Below are 26142 nucleotides of genomic sequence, written 5' to 3'. Positions count from 1 at the left end.
TTGGTTTTCGAATGATGAAGAAAATGACAATAATATCCATAACAGCTCCAAAATTGTTAAAATTAGAACAATATGTTGTTGACAATATTTGTTCTCTATTAATAAACCTACATAATGGTAAACTTTGCATATTCAGAGAAATTTTGCTATAACGAAATCTTTCAATTAAGATTCACCATAAATAGCATTTTAAAAACTTTTGTACATTTATGGTATCTAATTTTGATATTTGAAAAGAGATTGTACAAAAATTTAATCTTAAATCAAGACCAATTAGTGTTTCTATCAATTGATTGAAAAAAGTTTTGGTTTACTCCAAAGTAAAAAGTTTTCTATTACTCCAGTAAGTATTAGAAGTATGGCAATTAAAGATCGTATACAAAAATTCTAATATTATGCCATTTAAATGGAATTATTCTTGATCTAATTCTGACACAAATGTGTAAAATACGGAACGGACAAGCCTGGTATACTACGCTCATTATAAGAAAAGAACACAATTATCTTGTTAACAACCATTTTTGGGTATAATATTTTAATTGTAATAAAAAACTACTATTCCTTTAAATTACTTTACTTTAATAAAATTTTTTATAAATTAAATACATACATTTGTGTACACATATAAGGTAAACATAAACACACTTTAAAAATTTAATACTATTAATATTTGAATTTCAATAAAAACAAGAGTAAATCCTATATACATATTTCATTTATTTATGCTTCTATGGGAAAAGCCTCCTATAACAAAATTTAAATGAATCTATTATCGTATATACTGAAAAGGATAATCATTTTTGATTAGTCATATAAAATATTTAATAAAAAAAATTATATCCTTTTAAGGATATTAATTATTCATTATATTCTAAAATTTTAATACTCGTATAATTGTAATAATGTTTAAATTTAGAAAATATTTTGTTACTCAAATTACAAATTGTATAACAAAAGGTTTATGTAGAACTAGGTTCCTTATGCCTTTCCTACTTATCTTTGGACGACAAAAAATTTTTGAATTACTATATTTCAAATAATTTAAAATACGCATTGTGGCAAGTAAAATAGAGCAAAGATTTAAGAACTCAAAGTATATTTTATGTACACAAACACATATGTAGTGGAAAAGCATTAAATAATTGTTGAAATAATATGTTGTTGAATTCAGAAGTTTAAATGACGCTTTTTAAAATACGGTCAATGTGGAAAATTTAATTTTATATACTTCCATGTTAAAAAAACCTCTTGGTGTAAAAAACAAGTACCTATGAATAGGGCTTTCGGCTGTCAAAGCCTTCCATTTTTAAGACTTTGAAATGGTATAAGTGTTGAAAGCGTTGACAGGTAAAAATGTAACTGCTTAAAATTTTGCGACAAGTAAAGAAGTAGTTTTCTTTGTAGATTTTCAGCTTGCATTTCCTAAGGAAGAGCGTATCAAAATGAATTCTAAATAGCGTATTTATTAAACCGTACAATATTTTTTCAATGCAAAATTGTCGTTGGTACAAAAGAAAAAACATGTGAAACTTTGGTGTCGATTGCATTATTCGTTTTTGAGTTATCGTGCTCTTCACGAAGCGCAGGGTATAAAAAACCGGATATCCATTTAGCAATATTTTTACCATTTTTTTTAAAATAATTGTACAAAAAAAATAACAGAACTATTTTTCTGGATTTTTATTACAATATTGTAAAATAGTTGGTTTTACATCTTGTCATAATTAAATTTTAACATTGTGCAAGAGGAACGGAATTAAATACAAATTCACTCAACACATTAACAGGAAACTTGTACTTTTTACAAAAATTAAACTGAGCATCAATATATGTTCATATATAAAATTTTATTCCATATAAATGTACATTCATATATTATCTAGTTAGGTTCTACGACTGTTTTCGAAAAATTTGAAAAGTATGGTAAAAGTATTACGATTTATAGCCACAAAGTAAATTTTTGAAATGTGTGGCACAAATCGAATTTTGTTAAAATTTTACAGTAAATTTTAAATGTTCATTGGCTTTAGTATATTTCTGATAATTTTTAACACCGCAAGACAACATCCTCTTATAATGAGTCATTTCATCGAAATTTATTTACTATAGTTCAATTTAAAACCAAATATAATTTCAAATTTATTTCTTGTTAACTATGCTTAAGGGAAAATTAGATTTATGGAAATCACAATATTTCAATATCATTTCGATACTGATTCAAATGATTCCTCTTGATACCTTTGTGATGCTCTTAATTAAATTTTTAACAGAATAATATTTAGTACAATAAATCATTAATTTTAACTGTGATTAGACTACGGAAAATTCGAAATTTTAAACGCAAAAATATTGCAAATATAAAATTTTGAAATTTTATGAGTCTGATTACCCTATATAACTTAAGTTTAATATATCCATTCAGGAAAACTTATAGTACCTAAACTAGGACTTATCTGTGAGCTGAAAAAATAATTTACAATTTCTTATGCATTAAACATAACTTAACTTTAGACCTTCTTAATTAATTTAACTTTTTTTTCTTTTCATTACAGGTAAATGTTAGCTCTCCTACTTTATGAATATTAGAACAACAATAGGATGAAATTTGGTAAGATCAATCTAAGACTGAATTTTACAAAAAATTTGGTAGGGTATCAAACTGTAATGTTGTAAAACCCATACTTAGATAAAATTAAAACGACAATTAATTTAAAAATTTAAAATATTTCTCGGAATTATTTTTTTTTCTTTCTGAAGGTCAGAATGTCGTTTAATATACTTTAGATTATATAATATATATTTAGATATTAACAAATTACAGAAAATTTTAATTTATGAGATGCGTCCAAAACTGTTTATCTTTTGAAAATTTCATGTTAACAGAAGAAAAAGAAAATTTGTCCTTGAAAATTTAAATTTGTTTTATAACGAAACTTAAAGGAGCCTCTTTAATTTCAAAGATTCAAGAATTCTTTGGAAGGATTTAATAAAAAATCTTTGTGAACAAAAAAATATATATATTTACTTCTTTGTACGGATTTCCTTGAATGGACGAATTTAATCAGTTCATTAAATAAATTTCTACACTCATGTCTTTATTATTTAAAAGTTAAACATTAAAGCTAGATATATAACAGAGGTCACGTAATTTATGCTTAATTTACTTAATTTAAATTACATGATATTATCATTAAAGACTTTTTTTTCTATTTAATATGTAAAAATTTCTGAATTTAGTTAAGTATATGCATAAGGAAAACGATGTCAGTCAATTCACAATTCTAATAAATTTAATATTTATAACTAAGTTCGTAATCAACGCCATGCATATTATTCGAATATCAATCATATCGTCAAATCTTGTCAGAATAATATTATACAATTTAAGATTTCTTGCTTATAAGTTCATATAGAAGCATATGTATATACAATGAGATTTTTTATTTTCATTAATATATTCAAGGGGTAATCCTTAGGAGGAAAATTTACTCTTTTGTAAATTTTTTAATTCAAAAAACATTACTAACCGTTTTAAAATTTAGAACTAATTGCCATTCAAAAATCTCAGATGTCCTTTTCATATATATGAATATTCGGAAAATATTCCAAAAAATACAGTTTTAAGTGACGTACAAGCAAGCAACTACTCATGAAATTACAAAACTTATTTGCTAAAGATTCTAGATATCATTGTGGTATGGGATGAAAATTAACAGTTGAAGATAGTCTTATAAGAACAACTAGAATGCACGTTATGTATGCCTATAATAAGGGCGAATTTTAACACATTCGGCTTCAATTCAAATTAAGTTTCAAAATTATTGTAAAACAAATTTAGTATACCCTTCGAACAAAGGTTCGTACGAGTGTAATTAGAAAAAAAACTGATCTTAAAGTAAGTTAATAAAGTGAATAATAGTTTCCGTTCAAACTTATGAAATTCAAGTAAATGATTGCCCTTCAAAATACTTTCTTTTAAATTATAAATTTATTTATATTTATAGAAAATGAAAAGTTCTAGAAAATTTTTGACATTGAAATTTCATCAAAATTTAAAAAAAAGAAAACAAAATATTTTTGAAAACTCTTTTCTCATGTTACTTTCAATTTTATACCCACTTTTTTAAAGGATTTTATATTTTTTATTAATGTTTTTTCAGTTTTTTTTTGAAGATTGATGAATAGGTGTTTCCTTTGTCACATACCATTCCATCATTGTTTCATAACCCACTGAAAGGTTTTTTGTTTTGCATTTTAACATTCAAAGCAATTTTTTAAAGTATCTTTCTTATGTTTCTACTAAATCTAAATTTTATTAAATTTATAGCTATGATGAATAGTTTTGCATAAAAAAGAATTGCCATACTTGTGAATTTAAATCATAATTTGTTACTATAAGCAAATATAATAAGCATTAACTTAAGAAAATGAAAAAGCGTTCTCAGATCTGAAAATCTAACATTTGTTTCTGTCAAATCCGTTTGCAATAGTGGAAGTATTTTGTGGTCAATTACAAGTCTGCGAAATATTTTTAATTTCTTTTTTTCAGTATAAGAGAAAATGTGCAGGAAACGCATAAATTATTAAAATAATTGAAAATTCGAAAGGAAACTTCCTCCGAAGCATAAAATTAGGTTGATTTCATGTTTAAAATTCTAAATTAGGACTGAATTTTTTTGTGACTGTACTAAACAATTCAATCCGCTTGAGTTTATAATTCTGTAAAAGTTCTGTCACAAGAATATACTAATTTTCTGCAGGTTTCATGCGTAACGTGTAAAATATTTCATTTCTGGGTTTCACATTTATTTCAATTAGACTTTGCCGCAGTATAGTTCTAAATATATAAGACCTAAGTTGTAAAAAATTGCGAAATATGAAAACAACTTTACTTGGTATTTTTATTTCATCGACTATCAGAAATTCCAGTTCTCATTCAATATCAAATTCATGTCTGAAAAGCAAATGATTTCAAATTGAATAAAAAACGTAAATGTACTTGTATACTAAATTGTACGCCGTAATTTATGCAACACATTTTAATTTTTTGTAAATAAATCACGTTGCCAGACTCTAAAAAAACATTTTTACTTCAAATATGATTTTCTTTTTTGATTTTTTTTTGTGTACCTACTGAAAAAAGAAATTTATTAATATTTTCTTTAATACACCTACACACACATACGCAAAAAAAAAACAATATTTAAATTTATCATTTCAACAATAATTTAATTTTTATTGACCTCATACCTCCTCCATATTATTATTGCCAACGTATACAATGTTATATTTGTTTGCTCATTCGACAATTTAATATTTTTGCGTTTCTTGAAACGCAGATTTTTTATAACATAAACATCAACGCATAAAATAACTTTGTATTCATATTAAAAAAAATTATATTTTCAAGGTAAAGAAGATTCTTGGTTATTTTTAGAAAAGTGTGATATACGAGTGTGCTCTCCTTCTTATTTTAAAATTCCGAACATAAAATGAAAAGGATTTTACCTACTGACATAAAAAAAACTCTAAAAGTATAAACGAATGAAGGGTGTAATAAAGAAAAGAAAAATATAATAAATTTTTTTGTTTTTTCTTCGTTTTTGGAAAAATTTTGCATAATATTTACCTACGATAAAATAAGCCATAAAAGATAGTCATACATACATACGATATACTTTGATATACACGTATATATACCAATATCTTACCGATTTTTTTACCGTGACGTGTCTTCCTTACACACATTTTCATTTATCATTATAGCAATACAATAACCCATTGTTTTTTTTAGCACTTTTCCAAAAAATTTTTGAAAAAAAGTGCTTATTAGTTTCACTCTGTCCGTCCGTCCGTCCGTCCGTCCGTCCGTCCGTCCGTCCGTCCGTCCGTCCGTCCGTCCGTCCGTCCGTCCGTCCGTCCGTCCGTCCGTCCGTCTGTCCGTGTGTCTGTTTACAAAACTTCTACACCCTTGAAGATAGAAAGCTGAAATTTTGTATGTACATAGATCTTTACTAAAAACTTATTTCCGTAGAACAAAATTTTTACCTATCTCCCCCCCTCTAGAAGTTATACCCCCCCAAAACCTTAAAAATGGCCATTTTTAACTATTTGTTGCAATGAAACCATAAGCATTTTTGAAATTTTGCAAACGCATAAAGGCAGCGGCTTGCTTCCCCTAGCGTGATATACTATAGTTAAACTTTAGAAAAACAAAATGGCCGTTCAAATTTACCGTTATCTAAAGTACTTTTTTTTCAAATTTTTGATGTCGTTTTTCTTCTAGACCCCAGCCTGTAGAAGATTGAAATTTTAGGGGCTTATACACATTAACAAATAGTTCATTTCGTTAGAAGAAAATTTTTTTCCATCTCCACCCCCTCTCAAGTTATCGCCTCTTGAAATTTGTAAAATTTGAATTTTTGGCGCCTTATATTTCCAAAACCGCAAACGTTTTCAAATTTCTATAAACATAAAAAGCTAGAGGTAAATTCCGTGACATTAAAAAATATAATTATTTTTCTTAACTCACATAATTAAACCTTAAAATCGAGCATTATGTTAACCCCTCTTTATATTAATTTTTGCTTTATTTCAAAGATTGCATGAATGCATCATCCTAAATATATGCAATCCTAGAAATAGTTAAATATGAATGAAAATAATTTTAGTAGTGTGATGGGTATGCATAGACTGTATTTAAAAGCAGAATTTTCACTTGTTGAAGGGAAAAGTGCTACAATACAAACCATTGGTTTGACCCAACTTTATTTTTGGTAACTCTATATCTACAACCTTTAATTCCTATACATTTTTTATACTTTAAAGGATTTTCAATCTTTATACTACCCGTTAAAAGAAAAATTCCTTTTTATTAGGATAGGGATGAAAGTTTTGCTAATATTGACTTATTTCTTTCTTGTTTTTTTTACCTTAAGATCCTTGAATTCTTATATTTCATAAGCAATACTTTTAACATTTGAAATATGTACGTGTGTGTGTCTCTCATTTATTGAAATGTTGATTCTTCGCTTAACATATAGATTTTCTATACTTCAAATATGAAATAAATATGTACATATCTTATTTATATGTGTATGTATGTGCATATAAGTGTAGAAAAACTAATAGTTTGCAACCTAAGGATTGTGGGCAGCAAAAAAAGATCAAACAATTAGATTTAGATTGTTGAAATTTAAGTAAAATAATAATTCTTCTGGAATATATAGAACGCATATTCTATTTATAGCTATGGAATAATTTGTATATTATATTCAACTAAAAATTAATTATTTAAGATGGCTAACAATATGATGAACGTTATAGAAAACGTATAACAGCGATATAAAATTCAAAAACTTCTGATTTATCCTTAATATTTAATTTGTTGATTTTATTGTATCAAAACCTTTTTCTATTCTTGAATATATTAAGCATAGTTCTCAAAATTTTTTAGATCCGCATACTTTTAAATCACTATATATGACACTAGTTGGACCAAATCTTGAATAGACTTCCCGTATATGAATGCCATACTGTCGATTAAAGTATGCGGAAGCATAATTCAATTTATAAAAATAAGTATAGTTCAAGCTATTCAAAAGAATATGATTAAATTTTGCCTTTTTAATTTTAATTGGCAAATCAACGTTACCCATTGCATATCTAAGTATCAACTTATCAATATTTCAGCATTGTTGATGAGAGGCAGCTGTGTTATTTTGTGGGATGTCTTATCAGGTAAAATAAACTACTCTGAAATTCTTGATCATTTTAACCTATTGCTCCGATGCGAAATATTTCTATCAGATTCTTATATCTTGATGCCTACAGAACACATTGCGGTTTTTCCAAGCAATTAGCGATGTCGGAACCATTGTTTCATATTTGCTTTTATAAATTTGATAAATTTAGAGAAGATAATTACGATATTCATGAAAATCTTTAACTTTTAAAATATTCTTTTAATCTTATAATTTTTAGATCTATTGCGCTCTTTTGAGGCCCTTTTTTTAACTTGGAGCACTTTCACAAAGTTTTAAGCACCTTTTCTCAATAGCTGTAAGATTTCGAATAAAACTCAAAAACAGTACACTCAATGCATGTTTTACCTTAAATCTGGCGTCTAGCCTGTTTGAAGTGAATAGCGAATCCAGCTATGTTCTACGAGCTTCTAAGGTAGAGAAAATTTTCCTTTCAGGAATTTTGGCAAAAGTGGGTTAAATGAAATTATTTTCCCAAAGTTGAGTTAGATACCCTCACATCGGAATTCTAAGAATACCGTAGTGACATACAATTTGGCAATTGGCATTTATAAGCTCAATTATGCATTAATACTGTATTATTGCAATTCCGATCTCAAGGATAATGAAAAGTCTGGTAGTTTTTTCTTTCCAGCCGTTGAAAGAATTTTTTGTGTATATAATGTTAAGAAAATATTTTTTAAAGACATTTTAAAAATTCTGCATGTAGTTGAAAATACATCAAAAAAAAGGTTGACCCTTTCCGGTCCTTTCTTTAACTGAAATTTAACCATTTCTAAATTTCAATGATTCCAACACTGCTCATATCTCTATTCGTTTTATAATTCGACATATACATTATACTTGCCGACTTCACTGTATGAAAAAAGAAAAAAATGGCTATATACACCTGAAATTACGCATAATAGTGAGCAACTGAAACACGCGGTGTTAAGTTAAGTAGTGTTAATTAAGTAGTTATTAAATTTAAAATTTAGCTCCTAAGGCGAATACAACCCTCATCTTCGGCGTATATTTATTTTAAAAAAATGTTTTAAATACCTTTTTAAACAGAAGTGTTCATTTGGAACAAATCCTTGAATTTACATGCAATGTAAATTTTGTGGATTTGTAGTACATTTAAAATGTGTGGTTGATATTATATGTATATAATATTATGTTAGACATTTGTAGATATATTCAAAAATTTTTATTGAGAGAATGTGCTAAAGTAACATATTTTACAGTTGAATATAGTGGGAAAATCCTTTGCAGTGATTTGGGTTACACTTTTAACATACACTGAAAATATTTTCTTATTTTATTATTTTGTCTTTTGGGTCTTGAATGTTTCCTCCTTTTTTCTTTGTCTGTTTTTTTAAATGATTGATGAGAAATTTCTTAATGATGAATATGTGAGAATTATACAACATTATTTTATTCTTTTATTTCCTCTCTTCTATTTTCGAAATTTCCTTTCATATATAAAAAAAAAACAAAATTTATAAAGGAAATATTATAAAACCATCATTTAAAATTTTAACCATTTATAATGAAAGAGAATGAAAAAGTTAATCAAGATTGTTCTCGGATATCTAAAAAAAAAACAAAATTTGATTTTATTTGCCGCACTGTAGATGTCAGGATTACAAAATCCGATGAAAAATTGCAATACAATACTAAAACAAATCTGATGTGGTCAGCACGCAATTTGTATTCTCTAGGTAAGTGAAAGTGTTACAGAATATTATAAAAATGTCTGTTAAATACTTCTTTCCAATTTTTAGGACATTAGTAAGCTTATAGTTAACATACCTAGAAAAATGTAAATTTGGCTCTTAGTAGAGTTCCGCTTTGTGCTACCCGAATTCCCTGAAATACTCGCCAATTAATTTGGGTAACAATCAGAACTCAAATATCAAATTTCAAGAAATTCCATCAATTCGTTCTGTAGATATGGTGAAAAATATAAAATCGGCACGCAGATCAGTTTTCGAGACCTGATCTTTCCAAAAAATTTATATGTTTATTGTTTTAATTTAAATATTAAATTTCTATGAAATCTAAGTAAACGTCCAATTGCTGACAACTAATTTCTTCCAAAAGTCAGGAGGTTTCGCGGACGGTTGATTAAAGCTTATATATGAAATTTCAAGTAAAAAGATTGAATATTTTCTTCAAAACGGTCAAAAATGTAAAACATTCCTGCTAAAAAGTGTAGCTCCCGAGGCTTAATATATCCCAAAAGTTGATCAATCCGTGCCATGGTCGAAATAAACTTGAGTATAAAATTTCATGAAAATTTTTTCAGCCAAACTTGAGATACTTGCGTGCACACACATGCAGACAGACCGACAAATCGACAGGTTGCTAAAAATAGTTTATTTAGACTTCCCTATCATGGAGAAGTGCGTTCCAACCGAAAACTTAATATGCAAAATTATACACAATACATGTATACACAATACGGTCGATTAAAAATTAATATGTATGAGATACAAAATCAATTGACAGTATTAAATGATAGCAATGGACCGTATTTATAATATAAAGTGACAGATATAATACCTAAATATTCTTGTTCCGTAAGAGCATTATACATGTTTCACAAGAATATTATTTCAATTTTAATGAAAAATAAATATACATTTTGTAAGGGTTTCTAAAATATATACGAGAATATGGGTACCTTTATATCATTTTTTATATTTATAACTGGATATACCAGAAATATTTTAACAAAAATTTATAAATAATTCTTGTTCACACACAATAAATTTATAATATTTTATTTGTCATCTTTATACACACATAAGATTTGTTGGGACAAAATTATTACATTTTCAATAGAAAATAAATTGACTGATTGAATCGATAATTGATTGACTGGTTTATATGGTTTTGATTGAATTATGACATTTACCAATTATGATGTTGTTACCCTAGGCATGAAGAAGTATTTTCATGTGGCGATATTATTATTATACTGTTTAATATTAATTATCATATTTTATAACTATTATTTTGAATCCGTCTGATTTAGTTTTAAATAAAATAGCTCAGAACCTAACAGTAAATGAAACAAACATTATAGACAGGAGTTTCATCAAACATTACGGTCTAGCACTGCAATGGTGATTCCATTTCCAAGCATTGACAACGGAAAATATAAGCAAAAGTATGTATGCATGTTAGTAAAAATTTGATTAAATATTGTTAGAATACCTGTATCTCAAAAAATCGATATTTGAGATTTTACAGCAGTCATCATTAGAGAGCATTCAATCGTTCAATGGTATTCTATACACTTTGAGTATACATAATTGAATTTTATTGGCTTAAACATAATTGAATAATTTCAGTCTAATTTCACTAAAATATATTCAAGTCAGAATTACTCTTCATCTAAGCTCTGAGTATAGTCAAAAGAAAATTTAATAATAAATGCTAGGTTTGTAACAAAAACGAGAAAATAGTAATTGCTACACATTTTAAATTAAAAAAGTTCATTATCTCAAATAAAGTTCAATAGTTTTAAATTTTGTGTTTTTAAATTATTTAATGAGGTATAAGAAAAAATATAAAATGCCAAAGTCAATTTATAAAACAATCCATGTTCCTAAACTTAAAAATAAATAAAATAAGCAATTTAATTACCATTTTTTAAATAACCATTAACGATTCCTTTTAACTCTTAATCTTTATTTTTATTAAATCCATTTACATTGCCATTAATTGCGTATAGCAATTTGTTCAACAATTTTATCAATTAAATTTGTACGATTATACGAGTACAAAAAACCTCGGCTATAGTGTCTTGGGGTGAAATTTTGACTGCTTCAAATAATTCTCTTTGTTTCACAAAATTATATTCTAAGCGAAACCTTCAAAATGTAGAAGATTTAAAAATTTTCAAAATATTTTACTTTTTGGATTGTAAAATAATTTAAATTTGGTTCTTTTCATATATAATTCGCCTTCACTAAAATGTTTTACTCTTTATTCTTCTGTAACCCAACATTTCCTACTGACGTCTGTTAACTTCTGAGCCCTCTAATAGATATATATGTAGGTATTTGTCTATGCAAAAAAAACTTGAAAATTGTCACTGTTGAACCATTAAATTTTGTCAAACTGTATTGAAAGCAAGCAATAATCATACTTTGTACCCACTGAAAAAAAAACTGTTCAAAACATTGCTGTAGTTTCTGGTTGTTAAATATAATTTCTATACAATATTCCCAGTCATCAATAAAAAAAGATTTTAGAAGAAATGACGTCCCGTTTTATTCTATTATTTTAACTTAAAATTTCTATGTATATATTTCCATACATAATGTGTGCAACATTATGCATAAAATGATAATAACATGAAATTTAAAATTTAAATTTTTGCAAATTTAATTCAACTCTAGTGAATCTTCACAACACTACTGACAGGAATATCAAAATTACTCGCTTAATCTTTATATTTATTGAAATAATCAACTCATTAATATCTACGTTATGTATGTGTATGTATAAGAAAGTCTCTTTCATACTACTTAATAATTATTTTCACTATTTAAATATATGTATAATAGAAAAGTAATTATAGCTTTAATTTAATCAAAATGCAATAATTGTGTACGACATGGTATTGATTAAAATAGTGTATATATAAGAGCGTATTGTGCGAATTAAATGACAATGGCGACTAAAATTAAAAGCAAATGACCACACATTGAATAATAAATTTTAATTCATTCATTTACTGCACCTAAGTACATGATTATACATAATGAATAAGTATATATGTACATATAATTATAAAATAATGTTTGTATTTTTATGCATATAAAATGCGTTTAATGATCTGCGAAAATGATGGCAATGGCGACATTGAAAAGACAAGGTTATATTTTCATTGTGATGACAACAAAAGGAACAAAAAGACATTGTTAATGATTAAAAAAAAGGAAAAAAAAAATTTCATTATTTAAGAATCTTAGAATAATTTTTTGATTATATTAAAGAATCTGACTGCAGTTCTTAACATTTAAAACTAGTATTAAATATGAAGATAGTTTTTAATTCAGTTCTTAATACAGTTATGGAATTATAATTATGGAATTGCCGTTCAATTGCATTATAATAAAAGTTTTTATAATTCAATTGAACGGCTCGATTATATTTTTTAGGTTAACGTTTTAATGTATCTTGATTCATCAACAGCATTTGATGCTTTAAACGCCAACATAGTTTGACATTGCTGTTATTAATAAACTGTTATTAATTTACCGCTTTTTGATTACAATTTAATTTTCACTCGGTCTACACAGCAGTTTTATTTTAAAATCGACAATATAAGTATATAACACATAATATATCCTTTTCAATAAATCCTTTTAAAATGTTGAGGTTTTTGTAACAAACCTGGTATAGAATTTTCTTTATAATCACAGATTAACGACATTTATTAAAAATATCTTAAATTTTTCCAATTTTTCAAAAATTTTCACCTTTATTTATTATTTTCTTATGTTTCCTTCGAATCAAAAATAATATTATTTTCTATTTGTGATTTATGAGCTTCCTGATTTATTTATTATGTACAACTTTCTTATATATTGTACAATATATTAGAGGGATCGATCTTATCCCAGAATAATTGATTATATTATTCCAAATAAGCTCTTTATTTTTTTTATTATGGTATCATTTTAGAATTATGTCAAAATATGTGCTATATTACTTATGTACATAAAGTACTTATATACTGTATATGCTTGAAGTTCTCTGTAATATCTAACATAATGTTTTTAAACAATACCATATTGAATCATCAAAGTAAGTGGAAAAATTTGATTATTTTATCTTTTTTTTTCGAAGGTATTTTCCCTATTGATTTTACCCCTATTTAGAGGATAATACACCGCTAACGAATCGTTGCCACTTCCAGTAAATTTTAAGCAATTTATAAAGAGATGATTGAATCGTTTGGCGAGGTTTTTTTATTCTTCTTTTTTTAATAAAATAATGTGAAGGATTTTTTATAATTAATTAAAATAATTATTAAATGTTAATAGATATTTAATTTTATAAAATTTGATAAAAAACTTAAAACGAAATTGCAAAATTTTAATAAGCCTATGAATCAATCATAAATATTTTAATAAGTTGATACCTTTCCAAAATGACAATCTCTATTTGTTTATTAATATTATAATTCGAAAAATTTATTTGATTTGACGTGATTTAAGCACATATATTCTTAAATCACATCGAATTAATCGTATATTTAAGGACATATATACTTTATCGAAGCCGACCCCGTTGCCTATTAAAATATCAATTAAAAACTCGCCCTGAAATTTAAGTTGCAAGGCTATCATTTGGCCTCCACTTATGTTCAGTAGGTATCCTTTATTACATTTATATTACTGTATATTCCTATGAATTTCTTCTCTGTATTTAAAATACCGAGACAATCAGAAATTTTGATAAGAAAACAAATTTTTGAAAGTATGCATGTATTTGAAAAAACGGAGCCAAACCAACGATTTTTTTGGGAAATAATTTTTGTTTTAAACGACCTATTCTTGATCTATTAATACATACATGTGTATGTAAATTTATACAAAAATTATTTTATTCAATTAAAAATAATTGCATACTTTTCGGAGAAGAAACAAAAATTTAAATTAAAGGTTAATGCAATCGCTTTTGATAAATACTTGAAAGAACTTGCAGATTCGGGGAAATAAGATACCAAAAAATTAAATCTATCTACGTAATTTTCAAAGGAATTCACTTGGAAGGAGAAAGAGGTGGAAAAAAAATCTGCAAGAAGGAGGTGGTTGATGACAATATGAACCATTTGTTGATTTCCTATAAATTGTTACAATTTAATACTTCTTTAAACATTTTGCAAGAAAAAAGGATATCAACAATTTCAAGAAGAGCGAGTTTAAAATAAGAATTAATTTCAGCGCCAATTGTTTTATCTTAATGATTTAATGATAATAGTAAATAGAATGGCTATATTCTTGTTAAATTTAATATGTATCTGCTTTCATTAGAAGGGTAATATACTTTTTAGATTTTTTCTATAAAACTTGAAAGACGTGCTTTTTAGTTTTACATTGTCTGCCGTCTTTGGGTCTGTTTAAAAAATTTCTTCATGCTTCAAGATAAAAAGCTGAATTTCAATATACAAGTAGATCTCCGCAAGAAAATTTTTGACTTCATTTCGTTAGAAGAAAATATTATACCTCACTAAAAGTTATAGCTACCCAAACTCTTAGACATGATATTTTATGACAATTCATTTTGTTACAACCACAAACACTTATCAAACTCCGTAGACGTAGCAAAATAGCCTTTTATTTTTTCTACTGCGAAATTATAGCGTTATTTGATCTATAATTACGACTAAATTACGATATATGGAGCAAACATACTTTCCTATATATTAGGAAAGTATGTTTGCTCCATTGCTCAACTCAGGAAAATTTTAAACAATATTTACTGAATTAGGTAATATATACTGAAGCTAACGGTGCATGCAACGGTGTTCTCTGAAAATGGAATGCATAAATTGAGTTTTACTTAAAGCTTACGCCACGCGTTTACTTAAAAAAACCCCTATAGTACACACATTTGCTACTTTTAATTCACTTGGCCCAATGTCTTAAAAGTTTATATGTACATAATATAGGTAGACATATTAATATCGATATAATTTCTGTCTACAATGAATTCTAAGTAAAAACACATGAACATAATTGATTCGAATCATTAAATCTTTATAATATATGTAATATATATAAGCCATCATAATCGTTTTAAATCAACATCATTTATTATAATACTACATACATATTAATATTACATATATTTTAATCTTCATACGATGTATACATATTCTTATTATGTTAAATTACACTTTGCGGGCTGCGGCTTTTAAGTAATAATAAAATATTCTTAAAACATATTGTATTCATTTATTATTAATTCTATATGTAAATAGGATTGTTGTATCATATGAGCTCACACAAGTGATAATTATTATGACGATTCTGACGACTCAAGACTCCTGTTTGGTTGTGATATAACACAAAAAACGAAAACGTTTTGTATTTTGGGTTTTTTCATCTTATTTTTATTTTTAAAAATTTTATTTTTTGTTACAAGCGGCATTTATTTTCAACAAAATGTTAAACATTTTGTTTTTTACGTTTAATATACATTGGGACAGTATGCTTGTATTTTATACATAAGTAGCACTTTGTGTACAATCACAAATAAATTCTTATTTTGTTTTCTTTCTTGTAATCTGATAATAAAAATAAAATGCTAGCATAGATCATGAACTTTAAATGTTTGTAAACAGAAAATTAATGTGTTCCCAGCAATGATGTATGTACGTGTAAATGCAGATACATGAGCACATACATATATATGATTCGATATGAAATACACGTATACACAAAAAAGTACACATTTTCCAATTAAGACTGACATGTAATACAAACTGACATTTAGGCCATCCATCTGTTTGTTCCAAAAACAAAAAAAAAAACAAAAATTACATACCGATTTTGTTTTATTTCGTTTTTTAAATGTCTGATCTGAATTGTTCTTTTTGGTTCTGTTTGTTTGTGGTTTGTGTTTTTTTACTCTTTGTTATTTCGTATTTAAAGTGTACATACATGTGTTTCACCATACACATTGGTTTTTCTTTTGTTATTTTTGTATGAAGTCTTTCAGAATAGCATGACGAATTAAATGACAAATTAAGACTAGACCGAAAATTTTTCGGGATGGTTATAATATAAAAAATTTATTTTTATTAAAAAAAAAATTTATTTATTTTTTTTCTCCAACTCGCAGAGTGAATTTTTTGATACATTATCGCTGTTTCAATGACTACACATTTTTTATTGACTGAATAATAAATTTCTGTAAAAGACTGTGTGTATAGGCAGAGTAATTTTACATTCTGTTCCCAAATAAGCAATAAATACAGCATCGTATCAATATATAATCAATAATCATTATTAATCAATAAATTATTTTCATCATTTCATATAATTCGCTACCCACAAGCCAAAGCATCTTAAGTCATTTTTAGTAACTTTCCAGTATAACGAAAATAAGCTTAAATTCAATGTTGTGTAAATTCCGAGTCCATCAGGGTTAAAGAGGTGCTGAATACATGTGATCAAAGTAAATGCGTAAGACCTTTTTTTTGGGTGAATATGCCGGTTTCTTAACTTTGTTGATTATCGCTGAATTGTAAATTTTAACACTTAAGATTTTATGCCGAATTTGTTTTTAAAAGTTTTTATTTTTGATTTAAGGTCTTATGACCCCTTTAATTACTTCATGTCGGTAGCGAATTTCAAAGTTTTAATCAAAAATAAAATTATAAAATTAAAATTGCATTTATAAGATTTAAATAACCTTATTCACATTATTTCTCTGGCTACATTTTCAGTGTACCTAATACGGCACACCTCGCCCTGTAAAACAAATAGAATAAATTTTTCTGTATTTTATTTAATTTTACTTTTAACAGCCCATTTCAGATTAACGACAATATTACTTACTTTTCTCTTAAACGCCAAGTCGCAAATTAAAGCCAAATTGTAGGCATTATAAGAAGGTTTATAATACGTAGAAGTTGGCCTTTCCCTTAATCATCGTCTATCAAAATAACAAAAATATTAATTTGGACAAATTGCAAATATATCTTTGCAACGCTTTATGACTTCTTGCCAAAGAAAAAGTAAATTATATATTTGAACTAATTGAGTTAATTGTAATAATCAAGAATCTCAAGAGAAAACTCGCCAGCTGGTCCTTTGGGTGTATTATATTATATTAATAAATAATAATTTTCACAATTTAAGAAATTACATAAAAAAACTGGAAACTGCATTACTGTAACGCTCAAGCATATTTAAAGGGTTCAATATTCCCATTTTACAAATAAGATATTCAAGTGTTACAAAATAAAGAATATCTTGAAGGAAACTTATGGATTTTGCATTATAATTATGCAAAATCTGTCATTCATAATAATGTTTCTATACACATATATGAACTGAGGTTCTAAATGGGGTTTCTAAACTATATTCTTACAAAATTAAACTCGTAAGATACGCAATATCTCTTTTGTTTTTAATTACATATTTTGGTATTGCATTTTTATTGCAGGTTCATAAAAGATACAGGAACTCATTAAAATTATATTTCGATTATAACAAAAACAAAATACATTCATAGCTACATATAAGTACATATTAAGAACATCTTATTTCCGAAAGAGAACATAAAATGTACATCATTAAATTAAATAAACTAAAAAAAAATGGTATCTATGATAGTTACATGATAGACCACTTCATGCACTTTATATTTTCCTAAAAATCTCCTATAGTTTTTATTATTAACATTTCTAAATGTACAAAATAAGGAGCTCTAAAATATTATTATGATCCTTGATATACTACTCCTGATATACTGAAAGAAAATTTTTATTTATGTTTAAAAAATGAACTTATATAGCCCAACATTATTAAAATAATGAACCAAATATGTTCATGAAAAAGGGAAATAAGGGAATATTAAGATACAAAAAGAATGGATGAGAAAAAAAGTAAGAGCAAAAGAGACAAAAAAAGAACTTATATACAAAGAAAAATCCTTAAAAATATTTTATGTATACTTTGAGCATTTTGGATCCATAATATAAATAAAAATAAAAAAACCTAAATTGCCAAAACATAACAAGAAACAAGAGACAAGAAAAATAAATAAAACACAAAAGCACTAGTTTTATGATCCACACGTGTCGGTCTGTCAAAAATGAAATACCAATGCATTTTTTTTTTCTAGAAATAAATTATTAAATCAAATAGAAACATCCTTAAATTGTAAGAAAATAGAACAAATACATTATGCACATAAAAGGATACAAATTTTAACTTGGTTGTTTTAAATAATGTTACAAGCATGCTAGACAGAGTTTTTCTGCCAAAATTAAAATATTTTATACAAATAATACCGTTTTGAGAATCGAAACTGGTTAAAACCTTTCACTTCAGGCATGAAATTTTAACATATTTCGAAATATTTGGGGGCATTAAGAAAATTTCACGAAAATTCTTCTCGTTCAAATTTATTTTTCTTTCTTTATACCAGATATATTCTTCAGCAGAGATAAAAACTTCAAACTAAAGATCGTACAGAAACAACTGATTTATCTAAAAAAACTTTCAATGTGTTCACTTATTTCAAGCTACTTTGAAGAAGAACAGATAACTTAAAACTAGGGGATTAAAAAAAATGGCGTTAGTGTTGTATCGTACGTATTTTCTTTAGCCTTTTATATAGTGTCAAGTGTTTTATGTACTTTTAAATTTGCAATTTTCTATATTTTTTCAATAAATGTAATTCACATCTATATTTCCAAACAATTCCGAAAATTTTCTCGATTTTACGAACTAAAACATGGTTTGTAATGTACTACTTTCGAAAGAATCACCCTGCATATCATAAATTGCTAAGAATCACCCTAAACATCATAGATTAAATGCAAATGTATGAATCTGAATAAATTCTAAATGTGAATTTTACTTTGTATTTCTTGTTTGCAGCAATACATAGTTTTTATTAGAACATTTGTTCAGTTTATTTACATTAGAGAACCAATATGTTTTTATTTTCTTGTTTCCTATAAATTTTGTACAAATATTAATTAAAATGATTCTAATTGCATATTCATATTTGTATGTCCAAAATTCCCTTAAATAACCTAAAGCTAAAGTTTAATTTTGCTTCAATTTACAATATTACAATGTAGAATTTTATTTATTAAAGTATGCATTTTCGTTCAAATTTTTTTTCATTTTTAATGCAAAGAATGTTTCTAATTAAAATATTAATCATATACAAAATTAAATTTTAAAATTAAATTTTTGTATAGTAAAATTTAATGAAATTTTTAAGGAACACAAAAATCTTTATTTGAAAATGCCATGGATACATGCGCCAAATTGTTTCATTATGTGACTTCAAATTATTAAAATTTTATTATAATTTCCAAATTATTATTATTTTCGTTTCATGTCCAATAACATTAAAGTCGTTTGTAACATTAACCGTTAAATAAAAAATTTCCAAATATACCCATTTTAAGATTATTTCAATCTAAATTATAAACATAAAAAAATAGTTGGTCCATGCAACATAGAATCTTTAACAACAGAAATGAAATATTCGATATTAAACTGTAAAAAGATTCATGTACGATATAAACTTGTGTAAGTTTTCTGGAAAATTTCAAACCCAACTTTATTGTTTCAAAAGTTGTGATCTCGCGAGGTCCTCCTAACTTTTTAAATTCCATAAAATAAAATCAGCAAAATATCGAATTATTGTTGAAACTAACTATTCTTTTGAATTCATTTTTTACAAATTTTTGTAAAGTATTTTACTCAAAATTGTATAAAAGTCTAAGCTTCTCATGGCTTCCGAAAATCAATAAATGGTTTATTTTGTCGGAACAAAATTTTCGTCAAAGCTAACTGCTACCCTTTACCACATTTCTGCAGAATAAAGAGACGGAGTATTGGAAAAAAGTAGGAAACAGAAGAACTCGCTGTATCAGTAATTGAAAGATCGTAATTAAAAATAGAAATTCTAAGACTTAAAAATAAAAATTAAACCGAACTTTGAAATGGAATAGGAATGTTTCTGTTGTTTTGGATGTATGTACTTATATGCTTGTTTAACTGAGTTAGGAACGTGTAAAGAGGGAGCAAAGAATTAATACAATCATTTTTGCGTTTCTGAATTTGATAGCCTGCGTGCGTCTTTATTTTCAAACCAACAAAAAAAATTTACTTCCAGTATTTTCTCCTAGTGTTTTCTTACATTCATCATAAACCACTTTGAAAAAGAATAATTTTTGATAAACTTGCATGCAATTTAATTTAAAAAAAAAATAAAATTTCATTTCACAATTTTCAATTGATGCTAAATTTTTTCTTTAATGTTTCTTACATTTTATATTTTACAATCTTAATGACTAATTTATTTTTAATGGAACTTACTGTATCCTTTACAAATTACTCATATATTCATCCTTCATATTTCTATTCATTAGAATCAAGTGCATTATTTGTTCTGTTCAAATAATAGAATTTGAATTGCATTTCTGTAAGCATTTTGATATTCTATTCACTTGATTCAATGCCTTGATCTTCTTCATAAGATAAAAATATATGATTCAACAATTTTTTCTTCTCTATTTAAATACAGTAATGAATAATTCTTTATTATTTCCCAACTTAAATTCAAAAATGACATTCAAAATGCCTCTAGTTAGTATTTCATCTTTCGTCTTTTGCAAATAAATCATCAAAATAAAAGAGGAGAATACACTATATACGCTATTATATATTCTAGAAAATTTTGGCAACTTGAAAAAAAAAAAAACACTTTTTCTTATCATTAAAACAACACTTCAAAGTTAAGTCATATGTGTTTAATTTAAAGAAAAAATGTTACTATACAAAAAGAAATTAAAAATAGAGGAGTAGATCTAAGGATATTTCTTGAAAAGCATAGTATATAGCTAGTTAATTAAAAATTTAGCCATTAGCTATAATAGATAAAGGAATTAGAAAAAAATTTTTAAATTTTGAGTTGAAAGGCTTTACTTTTAAAAATAGAATGATAATTTTTGGAAAATTTGAAGAGATTGGATAAATCTTCTCTGTTCATTTTTGAGTCTGAATTAAATTATTTTATTATATATATATACTATTATATATAACAAATTATAGGTAAAATTGAATAAATTATGTAATTTTATATAAACGCAACCATAATTATACTGTACGCACATTTTACTGAATATTTGAGCAAATTGTAGAAAATTCTTAAAAAATTTCAACAATATTTGCGGAAAAATTAAGGAAAATATAAATTTTGTTGAATAAATACAAGGATATTGTTTAATTTTGTAAAATTTGTCAAAAAATACTTTCATAAAAAAGCTACACATATTATTTAGAATAAATTTTAGTGTAGTAATGGTTGACAAATAGCTTTGAGTAATTTCGAAAGTCTTAACTAAACCCTAAGAAATTCGAAGTATACTTAAGTTTTCTCACTATTTTATTGTGTACATGTTTAGTACTTTCTTTTATCAAAATTAAAATTTATCTTTTTTACATAAAAATCTTATGACTCTTTGTTCTTTAACCTTCAATAAATATAAAAGTGTATTTGTCGAATTTGACACTTTTAATAACATTTTAATTTTATATTTTTTATTTAATAAATGAAAAGGAACCTTTTTGTTTAAATAAATTCATAATTTGCACGTAAAATGTGTATAAAATATGCACTAAAATATTCGTCAAAAAATTTTAATAACTTTAATAGGAAAACATTTTTGCTGAACAAATGTTGAGTGTAATGCGCACTCCAATTCCAATGAATAGTGTTTTTAAAAATTGAGGAGTTGAAAACCTTTAATTTTTTATTTCAAATCGATTTAAAGTCACTCGGATACTTTACATTTTATTATTGAACTGGAATCAAAACGGTAGCAACAGATTTAAATTGACGACTTTGCTATTTCTTTCTGATTTTTATCATTTTTAAACACCAAAATCGTTCTAATTCCTTCTTTTTCGATATAATAAATCCTAGTTTTTTTAAGCACAAAAATTTGTACCTTTATTTTCCTTATTAATGTTAAAAAATCGTCAATTCCATTTTTACATTTTAAAAAAGCTCGCATTAATAATTTGTAAATAAAAAGTTCCAATGGCAAATTGATCCTTTAAAAGTAATTAAATTTTGTATGATGGCGTCTGCTTTTGTTTTTACTCCTTTTTCATTCTCTCTTATTAATAATTATTGTTAAAATATTGAATTGAACATTTAAAATTTCTCATATTTTCTTTTGACGAAAAAAATTTAATTTATTTGTAAAACTTTTCAACCTTATAAGCATTTTTGTATTTACATTTCAAAAATACAAATAGAAAAAATTGAAAAAGAAATCGCTAAATAAAAATAAAATGAAAAATTTATTGGAAAAAGTTTTTCAATTCCACCATCCTTAATACTTATTTTCTTGTATTTTTTTTTTTAGTAGAAAATTAAAGAGTATCTCTTTGCCAGACGGAAAAGTTTCTGTCACGTTCAAGACAATCGATTGTGTTGAATTTCTTTCTTGAATACAAATAACATTTTTGTGCTGTGCTCCCCTATTTCTAATTATAATACAAAATAACAACAATATAAATAACAAATAAATAAAAACGAAAAAAAATTTAACTAGCATTCTTTACTCAATCCAATATTTTCGCAAAATTAATTATGATTTCAGTGGAAGTTATTCAATTAACTTTCAATTTTGTTATTAATTTATTTGTTAAAAATGTTTATTTTAAGCTTAATTAAAAAATTTGAAATTGAAATAATTGTGTATTTGTTTTCAGTATTTTTATTTTTTTTGTTATAATTATTAAAAACTAATTTTCAATTTCCCTGTTTCAGAAAATATTATTATCCCTTCTCTTTAAGAGAAATATGAGAAAAAAGGCTTTGAGAATTCTGTGAATTTTTAAAATTTAAAAAATAAATTTGTAATTAAAATGAAATATTTTAACTTTTGAAACTAAGTTTGAGAATCTCATATGAATTGCTTAATAATTTTTGATTTTATCAATACTTTCACTCATATTTGATTTTTAATAAGAATTATAATTTTTGTAAGAAAAACATTAAGATTTTTGATTTGAAACCATTCATGAGGAATCGAGTATATTTTTACAAAAGAATATTTAAAATAATAAAGTTGGTTCAAACCAATGGTTTATAAAATAGCACTTTTCCTTTCAACAGGTGAAAATACTTATTTTAGAAATAATCAATTACATTATTTTAATTACTTTTATTCATACCAAAATATTTCAAAAATTGCATATATTTAGGATGATCAGTGCACATAGTCTTTTTTTAGGTATTTTAACATAATGCTGCAATTTAAGGTTAATTACGTATGTTAAGAAAAATAATTATATTTTAATGGCATGGCATTTCCTGTTAGCTTTCTGGATTTATAGAAATTTGGGAAAGTAACAATATATTTTTAATTTTCATAACATAAAATTTTAAAATAAAAAGAAATATCACCTCTAATCCAACCACATATTAAAGTTTCACCTTATACTGTGACAAGCAATACCTAAAAGTAATGAGTCCTTTGTAAGGCGAAAGTTAGTTATAAAATTTTATGTTATTTCATTTCTGCTCTATATTATACCTCCCCATTCTAATTTATTGTATGCTGACTTTCTTTCTTTAAATTTTATTTCATAAGTGATTGAAAGAAAAGACAATTAGGTTTTGGTAACTTTCTAAAAGTCTTATTCTGGGGAAATTTGTTAAAACCCAAATATTCTATCCATATTTTTGACTGCATAAACGTACAAATCTTTATTGTGTCAGATTTCGATAATGCTACAGCTCTAAAACTATATCAAAATCAGTCAAAAATCAGTTTTAAACTAGCGAAAACTATTTTTAAAAATGCACTAAAGACGAGATGGCACTTCTCCTACAAGATATCATTTTCGATTTACAATAAACTAACCCAGAATATGCAGTAAATATGAAAGTTTTGTAATGTTGATAGAATAAGCAAAATTATAAAAAGATGAAAAATTTCTTGATTCATCCTTTAACTTTTATTTTGTTCTTATTTTCCTTTAGTTTCTTATATATAAGTTCAACTAGTTCCTTATTTTAAACAAATTTTATTGTGTAGTCTATAAAAATTTCTTGTTATAAAGAAAATGATTCTCTGTTCTTAAAAAACAAAATATTTTATTTGTTTATTCTTGTTGAATTTAATAATAAGAAGAAAAAAATGCCTTTAAACAATTCCAAGAAAAAGAAATATTGGAAAGGCTCTTGAGTAAAACTGTTTTATCTATAACAACAAAAATTAAAAATTTGTTCACCAGAACCCGTCAACAGGAAAATTAAAATTTTCTTGATCAGAAAAATGAAAAAATATTTTGTTTTAATAAAAAGAACCTTTTAATAATGTCTGCAAGCTGTTAAAATCTTAAAATTCTGAAATCTACCTCTAAAGAAAAGAGCAATATTAAAAACTTGAAAAAAAAACTAGTCTAAGATAACAATTAATTCTAACAAACATTTTGTCATTTTAATGTTTAACTACAATTGTTTTGTGATGAAAGAACCAAAATCTTTTTTTGTAGAATTTCGAAATATTAGTAGTTTCAATACAATTTGAAAAAACGGTATTTTTAAGAATTTTGAGGGTTAGTAACTTCGAAAAGACTTAAGACAATTAAAAATTTTTTTACATAAAAATATAGATTTCTCCGTAAAACTTATTTGTACAGAAAATTTTAGCTTTTTATCAAAAAGAATGTAGAAGTTTTGTAAACAGACTCACGAACCGACAGATAAAGCGAAACTAATAAGCACATTTGTTTTTTCAATTTCCTTAGAAACGTGGTAAAAAGTAATATAATTTGTATTGTCTAAAATTCGTATAAATTTTGGCAAACATATAATATGGATTTGATGAATATGAATACGAACTAGCGTACGTTTTAACAAAATGTACAAATTAAAACGACTTTAAAAATAAGTAGAACTTCTCGTCCTGAAATATTGTTATAATTCTTTTGGGTTGCCTAAGTCAAAAAACATTTTTCGATTAGATTAAGTTTAAAATTTTAAATTACTTTTTTTTTTAAAACAATTATAGCTCTTCAAAAATTTTGTTCACAATATCGGTAGCAGAAGAATTTTTACTCAATTTTGAGAATATTGGAACTGAATTCAGGGGAATTTGAAAATGTAACTGGTAAAAACTACTTAACTGGACTTAGATGTATGTTTTCCATCACAGATATCGTTAAGTTGAAAATATTAATACTTAACTCAGGGTATTTACCTAAAATTATTAGAACTAGAACTTGAAATACATTATCATAATTTTACTTATTTTGTGAAAGCCGGTCCTGGTTTTTGCATTTTCTTTTGTCCATTCATAAATAAATTCATATTTTTTCAATGCAGAATTCTTATATATACTCATGCACCTAGATCTATAAATACATTATTTTTTTTTTATAGACAAAGAGGAAAATAGATTTATTAAAAAATTTTAAATTATTCAATCATCCTTATAAAATAATAATTTTTATATGTAAATAGTTTTAGGTCATGTCATAAAGAGTACAAGAAGGAAAAAAAAATAAAAAAGGATCTTCATCCCTGTAGTAAAAATATTTATTGTGAATTTTATAAATTAATTTGTATACCTACATAAAAATAAACACATAAG

Source organism: Condylostylus longicornis, unplaced genomic scaffold, assembly GCF_029603195.1.
Source record: "Condylostylus longicornis isolate FDR11 unplaced genomic scaffold, ASM2960319v2 ptg000040l, whole genome shotgun sequence".
Taxonomy (NCBI): domain Eukaryota; kingdom Metazoa; phylum Arthropoda; class Insecta; order Diptera; family Dolichopodidae; genus Condylostylus; species Condylostylus longicornis.
The sequence above is the reverse complement of the archived record's forward strand: the minus strand, read 5'-3'. Positions refer to the sequence as shown.